This window comes from Anomalospiza imberbis, chromosome 1 (assembly GCF_031753505.1).
Source record: "Anomalospiza imberbis isolate Cuckoo-Finch-1a 21T00152 chromosome 1, ASM3175350v1, whole genome shotgun sequence".
Taxonomy (NCBI): domain Eukaryota; kingdom Metazoa; phylum Chordata; class Aves; order Passeriformes; family Viduidae; genus Anomalospiza; species Anomalospiza imberbis.
In genome coordinates, this window is record NC_089681.1 from 124,899,540 (window position 1) to 124,924,659 (window position 25,120).

Genomic DNA, 25,120 nt, shown 5'->3' on the forward strand with positions numbered 1-25,120 from the left:
ATTCTTCTTTCTTTTATTATTCCTTTTTGTGTGTGTGTGTGTCTTTTCCCCCCGCTCCCTCCTCTCGTCGCTGTCTGACACCCGTGACGGGGCACCGGAGCCAGGAGCTCCCTGGCCGTGGGAGCGGGCGCGGTGCCCGCTGCCCGGTGACCGCGGGGCTGGGCCCGGGTGCGCAGCTCGTAATCCCGCACCCGAGGGGCAGCGGGCAGGTGCCCGCACGGGCCGGGCGGAGGAGGACGGACAGGAGAAGGAGGAGAGGGCGGCCGCAGCTGCATTGCGGACGGAGCCGCTGGCTCCCGGGGAGGGGCGGCCGCGTGATGCCGGGGGCGGGTGAAGGCCCGCGGAAGGCGGCGTGGGCGGCGCGGGGCACCGGGGGCGCGGAGCCTCCGCCCCGCCGCACGAGGGAAGGAGGGAGGTGCCGCCGCCGCGTCCCGGCGCGGGCAGCGGAGCGGCGAGGGGCGGTGAGTGCGGCGGGCGGGCGCTCACGGCAGCCGGGGCTGCGGCGTCCTCCCGCTCCGGGGGAGCGTCCGCCCGGGCTCGCCCTCCGCGGGCGGCGGCGGGGCGCGGAGCCGCCGCAGGGAGGTGCGGAGATGGGGCGGGGAGCTGCTTGCGGGTGGCCGCGGAGCCGGGCTCTCACCTGCGTCCTCCCCTTTGCCCTCTCCCCGCCGCTCGGCTCAGTCACACCGGGACCCTGCCCCGCTGCCACCTCCCCGGCTGCCCCGGCGCGGCTGAGACCGCCCGGGAGTGTTCCCGACGAGGAGTTGCGAAGGGGCCGGGCGGGCGGCTGGGAAAGCTGTTTTCGCAGGGTTCTCGTAGGTGTCACGCAGAGTTTAGCACTCAGCACAGCTGCTTGGCTGTGGATACACTCTTGGTGGGGAGGCAAAGCAAAAAGGCATGACGTGAAGCCACGCCTATAAAAAGTAAAAAGGCCGTCGAGAGGGTTTGTCCGGCGCCCTGTGAGCGAGCCTTTGGCCCGGGACTGAAGCTGTCAGGGTGCTTTGTGAGAGCAAATAATTGCTGTTTTTAGAAGAAGCCTCTCGTTTGTCAGGTTAATTTGTGCGTGTTGTAAGAGCAGGCTTGTAGTTGCGCCCTTTAAACACGCAGAAGTACCGCTCCGTGCCTGGGAGCGCTCAGTGCTGCTCCTGACGCGCTTATGCTGCGTTTTGTAACGGGACCGGCGAAGCTGATGTTGGAAGAGTAGCGAAGCGGCATCTGTAAAGAGACCAGAGGCCATGGGGACATTCTTATATCTCGTACGGTTAGACAACTTCTTGAGCTCTCTTAAACAGCCAAAAGGAATGTAAAGAACAAAGTATAATTAAAAAAGAAAATAACTCTTGTAGTAAAGGCTGTTGGCATAAAGTTAAATTCAAGTCTCTTTTAATAATTCAGCCTAAGTGAAATGTAAATCTTTGTTATTATAGAAACTGAAAAAAAGTGGTTCTGGGTTATGGATGTGGCTTTCTATGTTGTATGCACTATTTTATGTTTAACACTGAGATTGGGAGGCTTAATGCTGAGTGAATTTTCTGATGTGGCTACATTTAACAGTTGATAAATCAGCACTAAGTTTAAAGAAGCTGCACTGAAGAAAGCTGGTTTAAACAGAATCAAACTTCACTAAAATGTCTGTTTTCTAAAAATTGACCAGGTCATCCTTTAATTTTAATGTATGTAAGATAACATATTAAAATAATTTGCTGCTTATGTATAGGTCACAGGACCTATATTGTCCTTTCCTGACTTTAGTTCTGTTTTCCAAAGACTCTATTGAAAAAGCCTTTTTTTTCTAGGAGGTCTCTTTGAGAGTATCTGGAAGACAGTCAGGGACAAATGTTATGAAAGCTGCTTGAGAACATGATGCTGTGCTTTGGGAGCAGGTGATTTTCTTAGGTATGAGTTGTCCATGGCTTGTTCCTGTTTCAGCTATACTGTTGGCTTTATTTTGGAATGACTCACTTTCTCTTAAGGTCACTGGTATAACAAGAGATAATATTTGAAGACTTTCTTAAAAAATCCAGATTAATGTGACTGGTTAATTTTGTGAGACCTGTTCTGACTTGAGATACAGAAGGACTGTAGAGATGTTTCTTTTTGTTAAGTTGTCGGATGTTTCATTGGTTTTATGGCACTACTCTGGAGTAATGCAAGTTTTCTGGTGAGATAGTACGGGCTCTTATTCATCACTACTTTGTCTCCTTGGAACAGATTAAGTCTTAATGCTGTCAGGGGCTTGCTTTTGTAGACTAAGTAACTTACAGCATCTTTTGCAACTACCACATTATTTCTGATGTTTTATAATTCATTTTCCTGGGCAGTACAAAATACCAGAAATTCCAGCTGTGGTTAGGCACTTGGATTCCACATTTATCTTCCCACATTGTGCATTTTATGACAAGCAGGAGTAGTGGGAGGCTGACAAAGTGATAATACTCTGACATAGCACTTCTACAGGCTATATATCACACCAATGTACCATATATTACAGCAATCATATGTAGTGTATCTGTCACAGCTGGCCATAAGTGCTGGAGGGAGTGATCTAGGATTGCTGCAGTCAGGCCTGCCATCCAAATCCACAAGAGAACAACTAAGTCTTTATTTGGATCCTATTAGGACACTAATGTGGGCAGTAGAAAAAGGGATAACTTTATTGACTAGATTGTACTTGACACTAAAATTTTTACTGAATTAAAGAATTCAGTTGAAGTAGTACAATCTCAGGCTTTCCATTCTTTGTAATTCCTTAGGTCAACGTGTGTCAGGTGAAATACCTTTTCATTTATGTTTTCCTGACTGCTTTAAATTTTAAAAGTGTAAGTCATTGGTTTATCACACTTAATCGATAGTTAATCAATATCCCAAGTGTATTTGGAATGTAATCAGGAAAAAAAATTAGTTCTTAACAGCTGCAAAACTGTATTAAATTGATTTCTAACCATAGCAGTCTACCTTTCCCAGCCCTATTTCATTAGACTGACAAGTAAATGTGTAGATAATATAAAAGATGTCCTAGAATTTCTTACTTTAATAATTTGAAAAAATTCTTCTTCATTTACTTTATTTTGTACTTAAGACTTTTACCTGACAGAGGTTGAAACCAGGATGAAATGTCTTGTGAAGGAGATGCAGGAAATGTTGAGCTAGAATGCTAATACTCACACAGATCACAGGTTTCAGTCTGCTATGATGGATTGTGCTGATGTAAAAGTTACTCTTCCTTTCAAAAGCAAAACTATTCATGAGCTAAATATATTCAATATCTTCTTTGAGCGGTTAGTTTATCATAAGCATAGAATGCCTGTCAGAACTGTGTCCTCAGCTCAAATTACCACACAGGGAAGGTATCCAAATATATAAGAAGTGGTTGTCACATTTATTTCATTCACAGACCATGGGTAATTTTACAGTACAATCAATTTGCCATTTAAATTTTAGTTTCAGCAGGCCAGTTTTTCTTAATTGTGTGTATTAGACCACTTGGAAATAATTTGCATATTACAAGTAGAAAATTACTTTTGTAATATATGAGTATCCACTTTAACTTTCATATGGTTGGCTGATGGTGTGTGGATATATAGTAGCTTTCTTGAAATTTATGTATGAAAACCAAGTCTCTCCACAGTTGTCCTTATCTCCTCTGTTATATATTTGGCATTGATGTCCAAGTTCATATCCAAGTTGCTGAAGTTGAGGTCTTTGAATGCTGTTGTAATTAATTCATTACTCCTCATATTCATATATGAATATGTAGCCTATATAAGATTTGTTCTGTGATAGAAACTTGGAGAAGAAAGAAAGGAAATATTCACCTGGATGGTCAAAATAAAGTAGCAGTGGGAAAAGCAAAATCTAACCTTATGATGCCTGTGTAGAGAGGGTTCTGAAATATTTGATAAAAATAATAGTATAAACTCACACTTTATGATGAGAGGAAATGTTCTGATCACTCATCTTCAGGAAGAAACAACTGAAATTGGGTCAGGTGCTGTAAAGGGCTAATAGGATGGTCTGGTTATAAGGAGATAAGAGGTCCTGATTTGTTTGACCAAGTGAAATGAAAGCTATGTAGGACATGGACTCCATCTGCAAACTCCGGAGAGCATTGACAGAAGGGAAGCAGAGGCTTTTGGTAAAGAGTATTGCTGTCAGGAGAACTAAGTACTACCCTTGAAAAAATTGTCTTGCAGAAATTTGGAGAACATCCTCCTGTAGGAACACATGGGTTGTGGAACACCCAGTAGCAGCAGAGAGTGGTTGGGAAGTACTGCAGGAGTTTTGAGATGGAGTTTGTCTATTTTTCCAGAAGGGATTATATGTGCCCAGGGAATGTTTGCATTTAGCTTGTGTCAAAGCTTTAAATATCATGCCATGTGGCATGCCAGTCCAGCTCTCCTTTCAGGCTGTTTATAATGAAGCTTAAGAAACTCTTCATTGTTTTTTGCTTGCCACTGTTCAACCCCTCTTGAGTGATTGTTCTTCTATGTCAGCTTTAAGCTGCTTGCTGCTCCTTAGCAGGCTAAAGCTGCATTGTGTGCAGCCTGCCTTTCTATTCTTGATTCTTTTGCCTTTGCTTCAGCAGCCTCTGGGCTGTCTGAAGTGGGACATAAATCTCTTCTGCTCTCTCATTCCTCAGCCTGTGCTTAGGTCTAGATCTTCCTCTGGATGGCCTTATACACGCTTATAAATATCCTCTGAAAACACGTAATATTCAAAATGTTTTCAAATGAGAGCTGTTTTGTAAAGGAATATGAAAAAATGGGTGATGTAGACATTTTTAGACATTCTTCTTTCACCCTCACATACCAAGGGCAGTGAGGAAAGTGAATGTAGTAGCTTGTGGAGCTGAAATTCTGCTAAAAATGAGAGAATTTTAAAATAAAATACAAGTTTAAAAGAGCTTTAATCTGCTGAATCTTGTTGTGTCTCTCAGTTTATGTTGTGTGTAAGAGAGTGTAATTTTGCTTTTGTGTAGCATGGAAGCATCTCTGGTGGAACTGCTCACATTTCAGATAATAGCACAGGCTTCTGTTTATCTCTCTGTTGTTCCTTAGAGATGTCTTTTGGATGAATCCATTAGCAGCCATAGCAGAGTATGTGCTGTACTCTTCCTTCTTCAAGTCAGGATGTCAAAGTTTGGCAAACACTGCTCTGTTCCTCGGAGGCTCCTTAAGTAACCTGTATACTTTGGGACCACTTGTTTGTTTAGGTAGAGAAAGGTTTACTTCTAATGTAGTTTTATTTAGTAGAAAGATACTTTGCATGGGTAATTTAAAGTAGATTCCAGCTAAAGAAAGGTAAATCTTTGTCTCTTACCTGGCCCAAGACCAGTGATGGTGGTAGCAGTGTGGAAGTCTAAAAGTCATCAAACAGCTGAGTTTGAAATAGGGGCATGTTCAACCCAGCCAGAGTGAAAATAGCTGTGAGACCCATATTTATACCATGGTTAGGAGACTTGTATGATTTTTTTCATTATGTTTATGAAATTATTTGCCTCCTCTCTGACTTTTTGCATCCATAGCCTTGGTTACTGTCCACTCTTTTGGTTTTACTTTTATTTAAGTAGCATCTCCCTTTTACTTGCTATTCACTTTATTCCACCTACTCTTATGTCTTTTAGTGTCTGCAACTCCAGAGGCAGCAGAAAGCTTAAATTGGAATTTTTAAGCAAATGTGTCTGCTGGGTGAAAATTCTAAGTGTATAGGGTCTAATAGAATTATATTGAAGTTTAACATGGGTAACTTACAAGTGCTTTGTTTTTAATAATACTTACGGACAGAAATTTCATGGAGTCTTTAATATTACTTTAGCTTAAAATTTTAGCTAGGTTGTAAAATTATTTAATTTAAGGTAAATTCCCTGAAGGAGGAAATAAACACATGGTTCTTGCCTCAAGTAATGTACTATATGGGGTCTTTACTACGCAAAGTTTGAATTGTGTTATCTGTCAGAAATGCAAATAGTTCTATTGAAATTTGTAATGTCCTTGGGAGGCAAAACTGCATTTTGTAACAAAACCAAAAAAGGCATTAAATGAATTTACTGATTTTAATTTAAAAAACTATTTTATCCTATATTTATTGATCTTTCTCTTTTCTTTATGTTTTTCTAAACTTGATGCTTTTGGTTTGTTTGTTTGTTTGAGGAAAGAGAATAAAAGTGAGGAGAAGCCTACCCCAGATCAGTCAGTAACAATTTTGTTATTATGTTATCTACTGCCTTAATGCATGTAAAGTTTTTATAGTCCTACTTTGAAATTAGCCAATAAATTAAAAAAGCTAATCAGAAATCTATATTTTAAAAAAATGAGCATTATAGAAATATGTTTCTGGGTGCTGTGAATTTTCTTTTAAAAATATGCTGGTCAAAGTACTTTGATTCAAAAGGCTTCTCCTGCTTTACTTTTAGGGGGACCTAAAGTATAAATGCAGTATTTTATATTCCCCCCAAGTCCTTAAGAGATCAGTTTTGTCGCTGAAGGGAGATGTATTCTCCTATTGACTTTAATGTGTGTAAGACTGGATTCTAGTAGTCCAGTAACTATATAATATGATGGTGTTCCTCCAATTAGATAAATACAAAGATTATTCTTAAAATGATTGCGGACAGATCAAGACGTTTTGAGAAATCCACTACAGTGGCAATGGGATTATGTGGATTATCAGTTGCATGTAAATCTTACTAAGGATGATGGATAGAAATCCCAGATAGAAACAGTTGTAACAATACACCTTTTGTGGTCTCTGAAATTAATTTAATAAATGTTTTGGAGCTTGACTAATATGCAGATAGTGACCTTTTTGTTTAGGTCAGTGCGAAGTCAAATAGATCTTGGAGATTAGTATTGATCAGAATAAAGCCAAAATCAATCTTGTATTTTGAGGGTCATTACACTTGGAAATAGGATGCAATACTGCAAATGTTGGGTTGTGGAAGGCTTTTACAGTAATTATGGGAAAATAATATTTTACAAAGGTGCAGTGTCTAATAAAGCAGATTAACTGCTAAAAGATTAGTTATTTAAATAAGTAATGAATTCAGCTGCTTTCAGCTTTCCTTAGTTTGAGAGGTGATATCCGACAAAAAGTTGTTTTTATTACCATTAAAGTTGGTAATGAAGTTCCCTTTTGCTTCACTGCTGGAGGGATTTTGCCCTCCCTGTTTGGAAGCCATAAGCTGGTGTTTAGGAAAAGATTAACCTATGTTTGTTTAGGAAAAGGTTAACCTATGTTTGTTTAGAGAGGTTTTTGTTTGTTTGATTTTGTTTTGTTTTCATTTTGTTTTCTGGGGTTTTTTTTAAGTGGTAAATTCTTTTCTGTCTTGACTCTTTTCCTTAGATGTTTTGGTGAAACTTAATTTGTGCAGTTGGAGAAGTACAAGTGGAAGAAGTAAATTACACGACAATGTACCTTTGGAATATTGCATAGCAAGTATAATCAATTTAAATGAAGGGGAGCTAGTGCTGCTTGCTGTATCAGAAATCTTTGAGCAGAACTTTTTGTTTTTGTCTTTAATAGATTTTTTTTTGTTGATTTTTGTCTGGTATAAATCTCTGGCCTCTGTATCTCATTTAAAAATAACCTCGTGGAAATTTTTAAGGATCTTACCCAAAAGTTTTCAACAGAAGTGAGTCTGTAAAGATCTGAATTGACTGAAATGTCTATCCTGTGAAATGATGCAAATGGTATCATTAAGTGAAATGATGCAAATGGTATTTTGTAGAAGATTCCTCTGTAGAAGATAAAGTTTTCCCCCTTATTTTCAGAACCTGTTAAAAAAATGAAGGTTGTTTTGTTTATTTTTTGCACAGAAGTCCTCTTCTGATATAACTTTTTTCTGCAGAGAACACTGGATGATGTTCTCCACAATTAATTGCTACAATGGCATTGATATCTGTGATTATACTTTAGGCTGTCACCTAGGCTTATATATTGAAGTCTCAAAAACTATATGTAAGTTGATAGATTATGCATTTATATTTATTTTTAAATGGATACATATTTCTAATCTTAATGATGTGTTTGAATGCAAATAGAAGACTCTGTGTCCGTGTGCATGTGCATCATTCAGGGACCATATACCATTGTCCTTGAAAATGAAAGCTCTATATAAATGCAAGCTATTGATATTGGAAGTGATCTTCAAAGCTGCTCCATTTAAAGATATTTAACTATTAATAATGAGCTACATTCCAGATACATTAGTTCATATTCTGAGAGATCAAAGTGCCAAGATTATAGATAGCAGTTTTCAGGCTATTACAGTCCTTTTACCTGAGCAGCTCTTCTTATCAGTGGACTTCTCTTGAATTTCTCATAATAGATATCCTCAGAGAAAATCTGTGGTGGGTATATTAAAAAATTCGCCTTATTTGTACCTGAGATAAGACTTTGAAGTGTATTAGCAGAAATATAGAGAGGACTAATATATGCCACCTTTTGCTGCAATTATTTTGCAATTTTATGCAAATTTGTTTTGGATTTAAGGCAGGCTCAGCCAAAAAAAGACAACAAGTTATCAGAAACCCCTCATAAGTGATTTTCAGAATAATATTGCTTAATAATCAGAATGAAGCTACTTAAAAAATATCTCAGAAAATGGGCCTTTTAGTGTAGAAATATCTTACTGAAATATTTTGGATGGAATTTGCAAGATGATTTTCCAATGGACACTCCCATGTGGGATAGTGTATGGGGCAGTTTTACTAAGTAGGGAATGTTTATTCCCAACTGCTCCCCATTCCTCTGTTTCAAGTACTAATAAGATACTAGAATTGAGTTAATTTTCATTGTTTAGGTTGTCAAAAGAAGGAATTAGTATACTAATTATATTATAATAGTAAATTTATATATTCTGATTTTTGAAGTTTTTGTTTTCCTTCAATGAAACTAATGGATAGTGATCAGAAAAAATAGTAATTTTTCTGTTGTGCTCAACCTTTATATTAATACTTGTTTACTCCAGCAATTATTAAATAAAACACATAAAGCACTAATCTACCTGGAGCTGACTAGTGAGCCCCAAATGCCTGTGAGTTCTTCACATCATTCTTCTCCGAGTATGGAATTCAAATGCTAATATATTTATATATGCGAGACCTTTAATGCAGAAAAAGATATTTATTGAAAAGTAATGCAGCCACCTGATTAACTTAGTTTTGAAGAGCCCACTCAAAATGGGTCAGGCTTGCACTATTTGAGCTGACTTTGAGAAAGTTTGAAGGCAGTAGGTAACTTGACCTATATTTTTAAACTGGGACTTTAGAAACTGGGCTGAAGGAAGAATCTTGTAAACTTCTTTCTATGCGTGGAAATACTGAGGTTTGGACACTGACTTAATCTTGTTCTAAGAATTAATATATTAAATATGCACCTGAGTTAGAAGCTGCTTTATTTCCTTATCTGAGAGTTTTAAGTGAAGTTCATTATAATTTTATCTGTGTAAAAGCAGAGGAGGCTCAAGTTGCATTTAGCCAGGCATGTGTCTATTAAAAGGGTATTGTATGTCTGAAAAGTGATGCCTTCTGATTTTTAATGATTTGTTGCTTTTTTTTCAGTAATGGGATTGAGTGTTTTAGAATTAATTTTTTTTTTCTTTTAAAAAGATTAAGAATGCTACAGAACTGATACTGTGTTGCAAAGTGCTGCTGCTTTGATTGGTGTCACGAGTCTCCAATAGTATTTTGCTTCAGCTCTGCCTCCAGCTATGTTAATATGCTAGTTTCTCAGAAAACGCATCGCAGTCCAGATCCTTTGCCTATTGTGCTATTACCTGTTCATCACAGAAGACACAAATTGTCTGACTTTTGAGTCTGAAAGATTTATGGAATTTTCAGTCTATTCTTAATTTAAAAAAAACCCCTGTTAATAGTATTGGTATAAAAGCATGACATTGGGGATGCCTGCTAGTGTTGTGACTTGGTGTATTGCTTTTTAAACTATTGTCTCTACTTTTCCCAAGTGGAAAGACTGCCATCAGAATACAAAAGAGTTTGAGAAAGAAGAGGTATTTATCCTTAGTTACTGCAGTTTTTCTTTTGCTGATCTAGATTTTCTCCTAATTTTTCCAGGCCTTTCAAAATCCTCTACTAAGTCCCAATAGCTCTTATTTGCTAAGATTTCTGCATAAAAGCATGGCCTTATATGTTTTTCTTATATAGGAGACACCTGTAGTATTCAAATAGATTTACACTTGGGATTTTTGGCACTGACTACCACTAGTATTCTGTTGTAGTTCAGTTTTTTACATGCTGACATAGTGAGGCTTTACAAGCTTCCCGTGAGCATGTACAAGGACCACTTAAAAACTGAGGGAGGTGGATGTAGAAATCATCCAGCACACAGAAAATTATGGCATGATCTGATCAGCTGATACCAGAGACATTGTAAAACTTTACTCTAGATGGGGTCCTTTTGGACCACTTTATAGTCTCTTTACACCATTTGCAGTGCATTAAATCATGCTGCTTTCTAGACAAACATCTTCCAAGTAACAGATTATAACAAATGTACTTTTGTGCGTCTGTGTTAGAAAAATGTAATGGTTTTCAGGTACAGTTTTTCCTGCCCCATTCAAGTTTTTAGGAACACTTTGGGATTATCACTTTTTTCTACAGTTTTCCAAAAGAAGCTTGTCAAGACATGGAGAGAACATCTTAACTCTCTGTTATGATGGCAGTAGATTTGGTGACCTAACTGCTTAATGATTCCTTTTAGGCAAACTTATTTGGGGGAAAGAGCAAGTATTTTACACAGTTTTGCTCCAATCAGCTTTCTAGTGGCAATTATTTTTATCAGAGTAGAAGTTTTACTCACGGGTAGCAGTGGTATTGCATGCCTCCCATCTGAATGCTGCAGGGTCTTTGTGTATGCTTGAGGCATAACTTGTCATAGAAGTGCTACTGATGAAACAAAAGCCCTTTCCTGTTTTTTTCTCATAATTTCCAAATAAGAAGTACAGACAATGAAGACTAACAATGCTTACTATAATAATGTAAAAGAAAAATCAAGCTATTCAACTAAATCAATTAGAACATTTTTGTTGCTTAACTTCTGTGATTTTATCTTTTTTTAATAAGTTTTTCTGTGTAATACTGTGGTTAGCCCTACAAGCAGTTTCCTAATGTTATATCTTTATATGGACTGAACCACAGCTTAAACAGGCAGGCAATTGCAATTCATTGCATGCGATGTGGGAAGAGTGACTTTGGATAAAATCAATTTGTGAGGCATTTTAAAAATTACCTTCTATCATTTTAGTTTGCTTCTTCCTTATGAACAAAGGAGACTTTCTTTTGGAAATATAAATGGAAATGTCTGCTAATGAGTAGAAAATTCCTTTATGTACTCCAAAAGAGGGTTACAGTACCAAGAAGAAGAACCGAGATTCTGGTTTCAAGTTTATCAGCTGAAGAATGCTGTTAGAAAAAAATTCTGCCTCAGGTCACAGTTAAAACATTTATTTAACTAGTCTCATTATAAAGCTTTATAGACTTCCAAGTGAAATTAATAATTCAAAAGGACATCTGTTAGTAAATAATTTAAATAACCATTTTTAAGCTAACAGCCATTAGTTACCTGTGTAATATTTCTGAAGAATCGTTCTCCAATTGAAAAGAATGTGTGGAAAGACTACAAGAAGAGAATAATTTGACAGTCTTCAATATATGAAACACATTCATAGTATTTAATGATTTATGCTTTACTGCCTTCTGTAATTCTCATTTTTACCATTTGACCTTCAGAATATATTGTGATAATGAATTGCACAAAACTGAAGCTTCTGTAAAAAGCCTGTTACTTGCATTTGAGACTTGTCAGTAATTTTATTAAATGGCCTCTAGTTTGTGAGCCTCAATTTGTCTTTCATACCTTTGATTTTATGGATCTCTGCTCTAACCATTCTGTGTACATTTCTTTTTCATGATGAAAGATACTTTTTTTAAATATAAAAGTCACAGCATAATCCTTGAGCATTCCAGGTTGTTATGCCCTAATGTCTTTTCTAGCTTTTCTCTGTAATGGTATAAAACAAACAACAACCAGAATTTGAGCTACTTTCATAAAGTCACATTTTGAGGATTCTTGGTTTGCTATTTAAATCTTTTCCAATTAAATCTCCTTCCACTCTGTCTCATTGCCAAAATGAACAGATTTTTCTCTGCTGCTGGACATCAAGGAGGCATTTTCAGATTGCTGTTCTTGATGACTCTAAAATGCCATTCTTATAAGCTGGTATAGAGCCCATGTCTATATGTGATAGGGATTGTGTGTGTATATTTTTGTAATGCATCACTTTATGTTTATAGGCAGTGGATTTCACCTGTATTTCGACTTTCCACACTTCTGTGAAAGCCTTTTGCAACTTTGATCATTCTGAATTATTAGCAGGTATGTTTTTCATTCATTACCAATTTTTGAACAGTTAACTTTTTTTCACTTACATGTGGAAGTGTAAATATCTGTCTATAGACAAATTAAATATATTTTAGAGATCATTTATCCATATTATATATTTATACTTATGTGATATGTTGTAATGAGGGATTTTTTTGAGTTTTTAAGCACTCAAAATCAATTGTGCATTGCTTTACATTTTGTGACAAAGCTTGTACTTCAAACAATCTTTCAACTTTTTGGCAATCATGGGAGGCCTTAGGACTCAGCAGTATTAACGATGATAATTCATGTAAGGTTTCATATCAATCCAGATTGTTGCACCTTTGTTTTAAAGCAACAAAAGGAGAAAGATTGAACATATTAAAGGATCAAATAATAAAATCTAAGTTAAACTAAAACTGAAAGTCTTTCAGTCACTAATAAGGTATCATTTCATACTGCTAATTACCTAGGAGACAGCTTGAGAGTCAAATAGAATTTGGGCTTAAGGACAAATTGATACCAGTATGTATTAAATTGATACCAGTACGTATTAAATTGATACCAAATTGATAATGTGAATTTTATACTGCAATTCATATTTCAGGAACAAATATGCACAGCTTAAATTGTTTATGATGTATGAATGATTTACAGCTATGAAGGTAAGACTAAAAATAAAGCCTTTGAATGACAAGGATGTATCATTACATTCTCTCCCTGGTATATTGTCAGTGAAACACAAATAACATCCACAACTGCTCTGTGATTTCTGATACAATTTTCAACTTACTCCTTTTATGATCAAATTACAATACTTGTCTTAAAATGCTCTGTGGTAGCAAAGACCCCGAAGCAAGCCCACATCTCCTGGCTCTCATTTGTTATAACAGACTGCTCACAGGTTCTTAGCAACTTTAATTTTCATGTTCCTTCCTGAAAAACTGATAGGATTTATTTTTGTAACTTTGTTGTTGAAGGACTATATGGAAAACAATCCCACAGATAACCAGCTCTTAATAGGCCTCCAAGATGTTATCAAACACCATGTAAGGGCTTTTATCTGTTTTGTTACCATTTGTTAAGGGAGGAAGCCTCACATTTCTGACAGTTGATGAACAAAACACACTTTTGAAGGCTCTGCCTCAATACCAGTTGTCACTTATACCTTGGAGAGAAAGGGCTTCTGTCTTCAAAGTACAAAGCCCAAAACCCTGCCAAGCAGTTCCACCAGGGATCCAAAGGCATCTCAACAGTACATCACCTGAAAGCAGTTTGTGTGAGAGATGTCATTTCTGGAGCGACTGCCTCCTGCATGGCTTCTGTCAGTAGCACCATGCAGGCAGCAAGGACCACACAGTCCAACCCACACTGACCCCAACACCTCCTCTTGATGATCCCTCCCAGGGTCCCCTCTCTCTGCTCTGAAAGAGCTTACCATAAGACACACAGTGCCACATCTCAGACTTGGCAAGTTTGGGCTGAAACATTTTAATAGGTACTGCTGCATGAACAGCTCACTGAGGCTTCCTCATAAATTAAAACCCATTACAGACCAACGTGATCAAATAAATGTTTTTATGCCAACCCATAGTCCCACAGATAATGACAAAATTTCTCAAAATGGTGATGTCTAAGTATTTAAATATTTAGCAATTTCTTATATTACATTTTTCAAAGACAGCTATATTACTCAAATAATTAAATTACTCCCCAAATAAGAGATTTCATAAGATCTACTCTTGATGAGTAAACACTCTTTGATGATGACATGGTATTATCAGCACCCTGCTCTGACCAACTGGCATGTTCTTTTTCATCAAGTTATTTGATTTATTTCACAGTGGTTTTTCTTTACTATATTCTTAGTAAACTTTACTATATTCTTAGTATTCTTATTCTTATTTATCCTAAATTCTTAGGATTTCCAACAATCCTAAGAATTCCCAAATGTTTAGATAATGTGATGAAAATATCCACAGGGTCTTGACCAGAATACACATTACCCATTTTAAAATAAATGCAATGTTTTAAAGAAATTCTCCTCTTAACTAAGAGGAGCCAATCTGTTTTCTAAAGGAAACATTTCTATCGCTGTGATATTTCTTCGTAACCAAAATCCCTTCTCTAGTTGGGTTGATGTCAGGGCCTGGAGCTGTCTGTTCTAATTACCTCAAAGAGAATTCACAGAGCAGATCCTAAAACACTTCAACATTACTCTTTCTATATTCCAGTTTTGAACAAAACTCAATTTACCAACATAGCTAGACTTGAGAAAATGAATTATGGCTCAATTTACACTTAAACAAACACAAATCTATTTGGATCAAGCTTCATTACACATTAAAAAAAACCCAAAAACAAAACCAAAAAAACACCAAAAAAAACCCCTCCAACCAAACTGTAATTCTTAAGGCTATGGTTGAAACTCTTCTAGCTAGTCTGGTCATGAAAGCATCACTGTATCACCTTTCACGAATTCACATGCTCTGGTGATGCTCTGGCAGTTAAATAAAAGGCGCACCTAAGTTACTAAGCAATGAGTTCAGAGTTAAAAGCTTTTATCTTTTGATAAAGCTTCCTTTAGGAGACAAAAGATAGAAATATTCAAAAGGTATCTCTCCCACATATAAAGGAAGTAGAATGATGTATCAGTGTTTTACAGTGATTATTACATTCTAGTTATTAAAAAATAAGTTATTAAATAGTGACCATTTGTACAATATTTTTAAATCTTCAGAAACAGAAAGTATGCATCTCAAAGTATTAAAAATGCCAACAGAACTCGCCAGTGTTACCTTCACAAAGGGAAGGTCCAAACAGTTACAAAGTAAAACAATGTAGAATGATAAAGCTAATGGTGCCTTTAAAACAAAACCAGATAACCAAAAAAAGATGACTCGCAGATCTGTACTCTGTGTGACACTGATTCTGCAAATGTCACAGAAAGGTCAACAATACAGGCAATTACATAAAAATAGGCATAAACTCAACAGCCAGTAATTGAAATGCTTTTTAGATTGTCTGATTAATGTAATAAAATATGAGTTTTTTTAATCAAAAATATGTGAACAAATATAAAACAGAACTTCAGACACGGAATTGCTAAACAGTACTGCTGTATTGGAATTTTTTTGGTGATGAATCCTTGTAGAATCCAGAAGTGAGAACAAAGTAATCACTGTTAATAATTCATAATATTTGCAAATTATGAAGTTGCTTTACAGTAAACAGTGATAGGGTTTGATCAGGTGGCAGCTTAACACACTCTGCCTAAGGTGTATGCCATCAGATTTATCATGGATTTGAAAAGAAGAAAACAATAAAAGATCCCAAGCCTTACAGATCCTCTCTCTCCTGATTCTCCTATAGAACACCAATAACTCGTTATTTGTGTTACTCTTTTGGTGTGATGCCCATTCAAACAAAATTAATTTTAGTTATTAAATTTGTATTGAGTACTAAATATTAGATGAAAATTCTTCAAAGAGAGACAGTTTCAAACCCACATATTTACCCGTTAGAACAAAAACATATTCTCTCTGTTATGAAGTAGTGTTCTTTCCCCAGAACTGATTCAAGAACAAGTAATTTAAGAGATTCCAGGGGAAAACTAAAGACTGCTTAGCTCTTGTCAGCATGTAGCAGACAAACAGTGCTTTTAGAAAGTCCAAGCAGGCAAACTTTATCTCATGCTAGATCTAGTCAAAAGTATGAGATACAGTGGCTCTAGATCTTATGCATTATTTCAGTCTCTAAATTTGCATAACCACCACCAAGTATTAAAACTGATCTTATCATTAAAGATGACTTCAAGGGCTCAGAAAAAGTCTGTATCAGGGTCAGTAAGTTCACTCTGATGTATTAAATCCATCTACTCTATGGCTTCCCACGCTGTGGGAAAGGCTCTCCATATGCTGAGAGCTACTTTTCTTCTTACTTCCCATTGGAATTCCCCAATGATTTTATGCAGCAACAAAACTACCTACAGTAGAGACAAAGGTGTCAGAGACCTGAGATTTCAGGATTTAAAGCACCAACCAGCCTGGTTCCTAAAGAATCTGGTCTTCCTAAAAGCACATGTAATATACAGAATAATGGAGTGAAATTTTAACAGCGACATAAAAGATTTTAGTTTCACTTGCTCTTTTTCTTAGCAGCACTGTGTGATAGTGTGCAGCAAATGCCCTGTGACAGGTTTTGCCTGGTGCAAATTCCTCCCAGGAAGAAAGACCTCATTGCCTATTTCTCCTTATGGCAAATTTTAAGCAAATTAAACCAATAAACCATGTCTTGAAAAACAATCCTGAGGACAGCGCTGCTGACAGGACCCCCAGAGGGACACAGTCCGTGTCAGCAGGCCAGCACGACAAGTTGCGGGCAGTGTGGTACTGCAGAGGGATGTGCTGTGCACTGCAGGCATGAGGAGCGGAGGCAGCCAGCCACGGGATGCCAGTTAAATGGCAGTGAGATCTCTGCCAGCCTCAGGGGCACAGGCAGCCCTGAAGGGTCCTGGCCCCACCTCAGGCAGCCGCAGGGAGGACAGCACGGCCACACCATGGGCACTGCTTTGCACCCTTGGGTACACAACACGCAGCTCGCTCTCATGAGCTGCCTCAAGTGCCTGTGAGCTGGTGCAGAAGCTGCCAGAGGCTCCTGCTCTGCTCAGGTGACTGAGCTGTAATACAAGTGCAGCTCTGGCCACTGCTTGGCCCCCTGAAGCCGAAGCAAGGGTCCCTGCCTCAGTCAGATCTGTCCTGCAGCAGCAGGGGAGTAGCACTGGAGCAGATCAGGGCTTTCCAACACAGGGCTCGTGGGGAATGTGCTGCCCCAGAAACTTCTTGAAGTGCCACGAGCAACGGGACAACAAAAATGCTAAAATCAAGGAATTATGATTTAGAGCTACCAAGAAAGTGAAACATTTTTCACAGCAAGGGGCTGAAGAGGGACCAGTGGTGCAACACTGGCCCCTGAGAGATACCAGCCATGGACAAATTTGGCAAAGTTGTCACAGAATACTTAACTTGGAGTCAGCTAACCACATGAGGTAACAAAATGTTATAAAAGGATTAAAGTTCAGCAGGTTTTAATCCTATTTTGTATTAAACCAGAGAAAACCTGTAACAAGAATAATTTACTAATGGAAAGTAGTTCAGGTCTCATCCAGAGTTTAACAAGTGCACAGCACTTTCTGTACAACTTCTGGTTGACTAAAAGTGAAGATGGATGTTAATCCTATGTAGAAAGGACCTCAAGGATGTGTCATCATGTACCTTCAAGTGATGTATTCATTTTTGTAAGGCTAAAAGAAGCAGAGGCACATAGAAAAGCAAGTCTGTTTCAGCCCATATGAAATATAATGCAGGGAAACAACCACCTCTTGCAGAAAAATGCCCATCCATACAGGAAAACAATTTCTAAATTAAAAGGAAAAAAGTAATAAAAATGCTAGATCCTTCCTCTTCTTACCAACCCAACTGAATATAATTTAGCAAATACTAAATTTTAACCACTGGTTTAGTTTTTAATTATCTCTCACAGAAAAACACTCACAGAGTCTTCCTCTGTCTTAATTATTTCTAACATCAACAAACAAAAAGTACTCTCATGTAAATCAGATTCTTGGACAAGAGAAACTGAAGTTCATATGAATTTGTCTACTTTTCCCAGCAATTTTGCCTTCAGATGAGGAATTATAGAGAAAATAGCATCACAGAAGAAGACAGGCAACATTGCTTGCTTATCCTGGCTCCATCTGAGGCCAGGATAAGAACTGGCACTACATCAGCCCTCTGAGGTTTTGACTTTGCTTACAAGAGTAACTTTCCATCCTGTGCTTACCAGACAAAAGCTAATTAATAAACAGCAAACCACAAGGCACAACTCTTCATAGCTGGCAGGCAAGGTTAAATCAAGAAAAGATAATTCCTACATGAATTCCTACTGTTATCAAAAATCTTCAGACTATGCTTTGCCATCACTGTTTAAACTTGAACTCATATAAGAGCGCTCACATCCAATAAATGGGACCATTCCAAGACACATACAAACATTTGGTTCTTCTCCTAACAAGAAGCAACATATCTTAGCATGAAAACAAAGTACAGTTACAAGCCTAAGCAATGCCTTCCAGCTCATTCTTTTCACAATTAAATGCAGATGCACCCTAATTCAACATTAATTATAATCAATATCACACAGGAGGTCACAGCATATAAATAGTATTTAAGAAGCACTTCTCTGAAGAAAAAACAAACAAAAGAAAACCCACAAACCCCAAAATAAATAAAATTAAAAAGAAAACAGCAAGAGAAATTAATCCAAACTCTGCTTCTCATTGCAACAACTTTCTGCTGGAAGCACTGCAGCGCAAGTCTGACTGGGAGACATTGGCTCAATCTCACATGCATCTTTCCAGGTCTAATTAGATTTAAATGTGACATCCAGATTTCAAACACATTTCAAAAAACTCTCCAAGATTATTTAAGCAAGGAGGTCGCTGTTTTCCTTCAATTTCTTTATTTTGTTAATTCTGCGTCTCAGCTGGAAAAGAAAAATGGTATAATCCTTTCTGGGTTGTTTGGAGAGCCTGATATTCCTTAATACCATTGTTCAGACACAGCTGAACTCTTTACTGAGTTTACTCAACAAACAGAGGCTCTTTTGTTGCCCTCAGCTCCAAGAAAAACAACAAACAAGGATGTCCTTACCCACCACGGGCTAAATGAGCTTATGGATTCCTAGTGTGGAAGCACATCCAAACCACACGGAACACCGATAGAGCCCTCTCAGTATCTGACAGGCTCCAGGTGTGACACAAAGCAGCATTACTACTGCATACAGACAACAAGATACTTCATATCATAACCCTTCACAGCACGTGAGCAGTTCTGACCTGGCTCTAACCCTCCCCTTCACCACACGCCCAGGGACTGCCCACAGCTGCCAGCGAGCCCCAGTTGCTCTGCTATGTAAGTGCAGGGCACACCAGACAGAGAAACTTCCCCCAGGTGAGGATCCACAAACCCCACAGAGCACCTCCGTGTCTTCAGCAAAGCCCCCTGCCTATGAACACTGCTTCCATGGCAGCGCTGGCACCTGTGAGGAGTGCACGCGTGCAGATATCGCTTGTCCTTATGCAGTTCCTCGGCTACTTCGAAAAGGTATGAACACCTCTGGTTTTTCTGTGACCAAGTCTTCCCAAGATAAAACAGCAATTGTAGAGAGAGAGCATCAAGAGACAGGTGGAATGAAATGTCTCTGACCTCTGCAGACTGAAGATAACACTCTTCAGTGATATCTTCCAGTTGTGGAACTTCTCTACCAGACAGCTATTTCCAAACACTTGCAAAATTGCAGTGAATGGTTTGTAAAACACAATTGCTCCATTCCACCGCAGCAAAAGCTAAAACCACAGAGCCAGAGCTTTACAGTGTTTAAGCTTCATAACAATAATTTAGTTTTATATTCCAGAACCTCCCTCCTCCAACAAAAAAAAAAAAAAAAAAAAAAAAAAAAAAAAAAAGAAAATTGTCTCCAGGTGAATCCACATTGCAGATGTGGGATTATTAAAAATTAGTTTTGATGTCAGCTGCTATTTTTAAGCATCTTGGTGTAAAGTCTTAGATTTGGGGGCTGTCATGCAACACTGAGAGACAGCAGAATTTGACAGCAGAAAAAAACGGCTACAAAATTAGGAATTGTCTCTGACAATTTTACAAAACTAGCAGTGTAAGGATTAAGCAGAACATATGAAAATTACCAATAAAGATAGGATTTTACTAAATCCTCTTCCATCCCTGTCAACAAGTAAGCCATGGTATGATTTCCCTGATGTTCAAAAAGAGAAAAAAGAAAGTGTTTTTCTGCATTATGATATTCTGCAACACTTGGTTTGCTACTGTATGTGCTTACTCCTGACTGGGATTGAAATTCATCCAGGGAAGTTTTTGAGGAAGGGTCTTATTCTATGAGTTCTCATGTGAAACTGAGGCATTTTTCTCTGTTGTCATTCAGGAGCAAGGTGATTTTGCATACCTTATTTATAGCTAAATTTGGGAAGCATAAGTTACATTTTAGTGTTTGTCAATACAGTTTTACAGAAGTTCCAGTTATTGTCCACATAGAACTCTCCTTGCTTAATAAATGAATTTAGAGACTGTCATTCAGCTACCAAAAAATGTTTAATTTGAGTCTTTAGAAATGGGCCACCACAAATAAATTTAATTAGGACATGCTGTCCCAGAAAAAATTCCTGCTTGACTTTGAAGATCTGGAATAAAAGAAGTTATTAGACAACAGCCAGCTACAGGAGAGAAGAGGCAGCAGGTTTTTTGGTTGTGAGTTTTGATTTTTTAAAATTTAAATCACAATGTTTGCTTTTTTTTTTTTTTCTTGCATGTTTATATATCTAAGTATAGCATGGTTCAGCATGAATAAATTTTAAAGTGATGGAAAAGGGGCTAGTTGTTGAATGTAGTACTAGCAACACTGAACTAACAAGCAGTGATAATACTACATGTTAAGTTTTAAATACTTTGTCCTCTTCTCCATCCTTTTTTAATATTTACTTACATGTAATTGAAGAAAAATTATCATATGACACAAAAGCTGTCCTGAATGTTGGTTAATCAGAATTTGCTGTCTTCTTTCGTGCCCTGCATTTTAATGGAGACATAAACTTTTCAATATAATTTAACTATAAATACTGATTTTTATTCATTTTTGTATCAGAAGACAAATGGATGACACTGTGACTTCCTCTGGATGTAGCTTACTAGATATTATTAAAATCCACCCTCTCCATACTGTAGCAGTGAAGTTCTTTTTGATAAAATAATTTCTGCATTTGCTTTTTTATTGTTTAGTGTCACTGCAATCACCTGATGAGATTCTAAGGTTAATCACTGACTTTTAGGAGAAACTGAGTTTGTCATATCTATCTCTGAGTTGCACTTCCAGCATCTGATTCCCAGGCCAATGTGAGTTGATAAATAAGAGCTTTTTGTTTTTTGTTTTGATTTTTGAGAGCTTTGATTTTTGTTTTGTATTTTTTGGGTTCTGTCTGCCTTTTAATTTTTGTTAATGGACCTTTCATGTTCCTACATCTTCTCTGCAATTTCAAGTGGAGATAAGCTCGTAGCTAAATAACCTTTTTTGAAGTCATCCCATACACCAAAGGCATGGTTTGTTCTTGTGACTGTATGCTCAGAACAAATAGTTGGAAGATAAGAGACATATAATGGAAAAAATCAGGAGAAGAGCAAAGGCAAAAGTGAAGGGAGGATAGAAATAGAAGTAGCCTGTCTAGTTGCAGCTTATTCAAACACTCACATGCTTACCAGGAAAACCCAAATGCCAGTTTTGATCCAAAAGTTCAGAGGAGCAGGACTTGTATGTAAAATCCATGGAGTGATTCTACTTCCAGTATCTGCAGAGGAGGTGGCAGGCACATGGGTGATGGAGCATTGAAGGAGAAATGACATTGTGACAAAACTTGAAAGGTGTGGAGGACATACTAATCACCTTTGGGGTTTGTGGAGGATGTGTTGTTTTCCCTGAGTTTCTGACAGCATAGCACAGTGAGGGGATGTAGGGATGTGGCACAGGTTGAACAGAAACTCGCCCAGCTGTGTCTGGGCCTGAGCTTACATATTTATTCTATAGGTTTTAACACTTACCTGGCATAGCATGTCCAAAATAGATCACCAGTAGGAAAATTCTTGCTTTTTCCTCCCTTATTCTGATCACTGCTGTGTTTTCAAAACTCAACATTTTTACTGGAAAAGAGATATTAGTAAGTGCTAAAATAGCTGTCCCTGAGCCAAGGTTTCAGTCTCTGTTTTACATCCCAGACTTGTAAGGTGAAGTCTTGCTGTGGTGGGGTAAATCTCTGTTTGGTCCCTTTAGAGGAGAGACAGCATCCTGTCTTTTCATGCCAGCTGAAGTCAAAGGAAGGCTGGAGATCTGAGTGGGGCAGGGTGATAGATCTGGAGAGTGGGACTTGCTGCTTTTCCTGCCAGGACAGGGCCATTGTAAGGGACTGTCATTCTCTGAGGAAATGCTTCTGTAGTAAAAGCTACGTGAGCTGAAGAGAAACTAAATTTTTTAGTGGCTCCCTCTTTGCAATGTTTCTTGACTAGGAAAGGCATCAAAGCTTTGATGGTTGTATTGCTGGAGATGGAAAAATACCAGAACTTTTCCATGACTTGATGATCTGCTTGTTCCTAAATACAGTTTTCTGCCTTCATGGACTATGTTCAGAGCAGCAGTGTAAGACTGAGCTAGTTTTAATCTCCTTCAGCACCCTGGCAAAGATGCTTCAAGAGACTGTGTGTCATATACTGGATAGCTTTCTTCAGAAGTGATGCTTCTTTCCAGTGCTGTTCGTTATGAATTGAACTTCTGAAATCAGTCACAAAAATCAGTGTGTCTCAATGGTTTCTTTCAAACAGCTCTTTTAAAAGATATGCTCCTAGGTGGCCATATGGATAGATTATTTTAACCTCTTAGAACAATAAAATGCTTATATTCAGTTAAAGCCATCTAATTGGATTCCTACTTATAGTCTCTTTTTCTTCATAAAAGGTAACAGTATGTCTTGACTTTTATTTTATTGCAGTCTGGTCTATTTCAATTGAGCTTAACTTCATTAAAGAATGCTTAATTTGGGTAGAAGCAAAGCTTTGATTCTTCCTTGTGTTAATATGGTAGTAATAATTCACTGAACAGGATAATCCTGTGAGGATGAGAGCAAGGTGCAACATGAACTACCATTTTGTAATTTAAGACTAAGTCTACGTAGCTTTTAGACAAAGATTACTCCTGTGAATATGTGCAAATGGAAGGCCTGGAGGAAGTTTGAAAAGATAAATTTGCATGTAGTAGAACATTCAAAGACCTCTCCACAGTGGTATATAGGCAAGGGCACATTGTACACATCAGCTCATGCTGCCCTTGGTTTCAATTTTCATAGCTGTTCATTTGTTGCAGCCTGAAACTCACTGGAAAGTGAGGGAGCTGCATAGGACCCTGTCTGAGCCTGGCAGCCAGCAGTGCTCACAGGCACCACATTTGTTCTTTAAACACCACCTTTTATGTCATTCACATTCTTCATGACTTTAAAATGACTTAGAGATTGTTCCAGCAATTCACGACTAGTGTGTCACTCAGTAGAATTTTATTATATTAGGGCTGTATTTGTGAGGTAGCTCTTGGAAAAAATCTTTGATGGCAAGACATTTTTGGATTTCTTCCATGTGGAATCCTAACTGTGGCTTAAATCTGTATTGCATAAGATTTGTTCTGCGATAGATTAATCTCTTAATTGTTATAGTTGAATGAAACAGATTTATTTTCCCCTCAGTCTGTCTCAATCTGAGCATTTGAATATCCTTATAATAATATCCTTTTTAAAAGGATTGAAGTGTCATGTTGAAACTTTTATATGGTTTCTTTACTAGGCTATCAAGCATAAGACTGTGTTGCATTGTGTTCCCTTCCCTGGAAGTGTTTCAGGTAACATGGTTATATGCAAGATATATCAAACCCTAAGTAATAGAAAGGAACTGAATTATGTAGCTTTGTCATTTATTGCTTGCTTGGTCAAGAAATTGGGTTAAATGCAAGGTATGTATAGAGCCATGTGCAGTACAGTAACAGAAAACATTTTGTTGTCATTTTCACTAGTTGCCTATTGGATGATGTGAAGGTTGACTTGCATTCTCATGGTTAGCAATCAAACTTGTCAATAATCTCATTGAAAGATTAAAATAATGAAGCACTTTGTGGAAAAGGACTGTGTACATTTGTAATGGTAGGCAATTTCTACAGGAATAAGTAAATAATTTGAGATTTTTAATGAAAATTATGGAATTGTGTAATTTTTTGTTACTATTTTAAAGTTATTTTTAGATGCATACTATGAATGTCTTCAGTAATGATTCCTCTTAATTAAAAAACAATAAAAAGATACAGTCCTGCTCTAGGGTATTTGAAAATTGCCTAAAGTTTTCTAAGTAGCTCAAGGGATTTTGCCATGGTAAGTCTAGGGCTGTTTGTGTTTTCTGTTTGGCAGTTTCTGTTACAAATTCATGTCATATTCTGTATTACATTTGGTAAGATAGAATTTACATTTCCTACTTTTATATGTTCTGTGTGAATAAGAGATGCCTATCATTTAAGAGATAATAAATGATTATCTGTGAGTAAAATTTATCTTCTGTTGCCTCTTAGCTATTTGTGATAATGTTATGTATATCATGTTATGGAGGTTGTAGATTACTATGATGACAAAGGCAAATAGAATTTAAAATAATTCATATGAAGTAAAAGAAAAAAAAAGATAAAATCCAAGAACTCTGTCATGCCACTGAAGCAGATTATTTAATTTGGTGTTCAATTTCATCACAGAACTATTGAAATAATCTTGCAGGCATACCTAAGTGAAAGTTGGTTAATAAATTTTGTTGTGGTCTTTGACTAGAACCAGCTTCATGTAAGAGGGTGGGGATTTTTCCACAGTATGTATGATTTTTGGGAAATATTCACATCACTTGCATTTAGTATTTTTTTCATCTACTGTGTTTGAAGTTGAGAACTTAACTTTTAATGAAGATGCTTTTGGTTTGCACCCTAGAGGAGATTTACTTTTGTTATGTATGTTAGCTAGGCAGTGTGAATAGCCTTCATGAGCCAAACTGTATATCCATGGTCATTCAGTCAGCTTCAGTGCACTCAGCAG

The 25,120-nt window shown here is 37.6% G+C and overlaps 1 protein-coding gene across 1 annotated transcript in view; it reads left to right on the plus strand.

Annotated features, from left to right (window-relative positions):
* The first annotated feature begins 412 nt into the window (after positions 1-412).
* The window catches only part of THSD7A (thrombospondin type 1 domain containing 7A), a 270,080-nt gene continuing 245,372 nt past the window's right edge, over positions 413-25,120 (plus strand). Inside the window, exons 1-3 of the mRNA XM_068210178.1 lie at positions 413-461; positions 1,794-1,893; positions 12,309-12,390. The gene's annotated coding sequence lies outside the window, so the exon portion shown is untranslated. The remainder of the gene's footprint in view (positions 462-1,793; positions 1,894-12,308; positions 12,391-25,120) is intronic.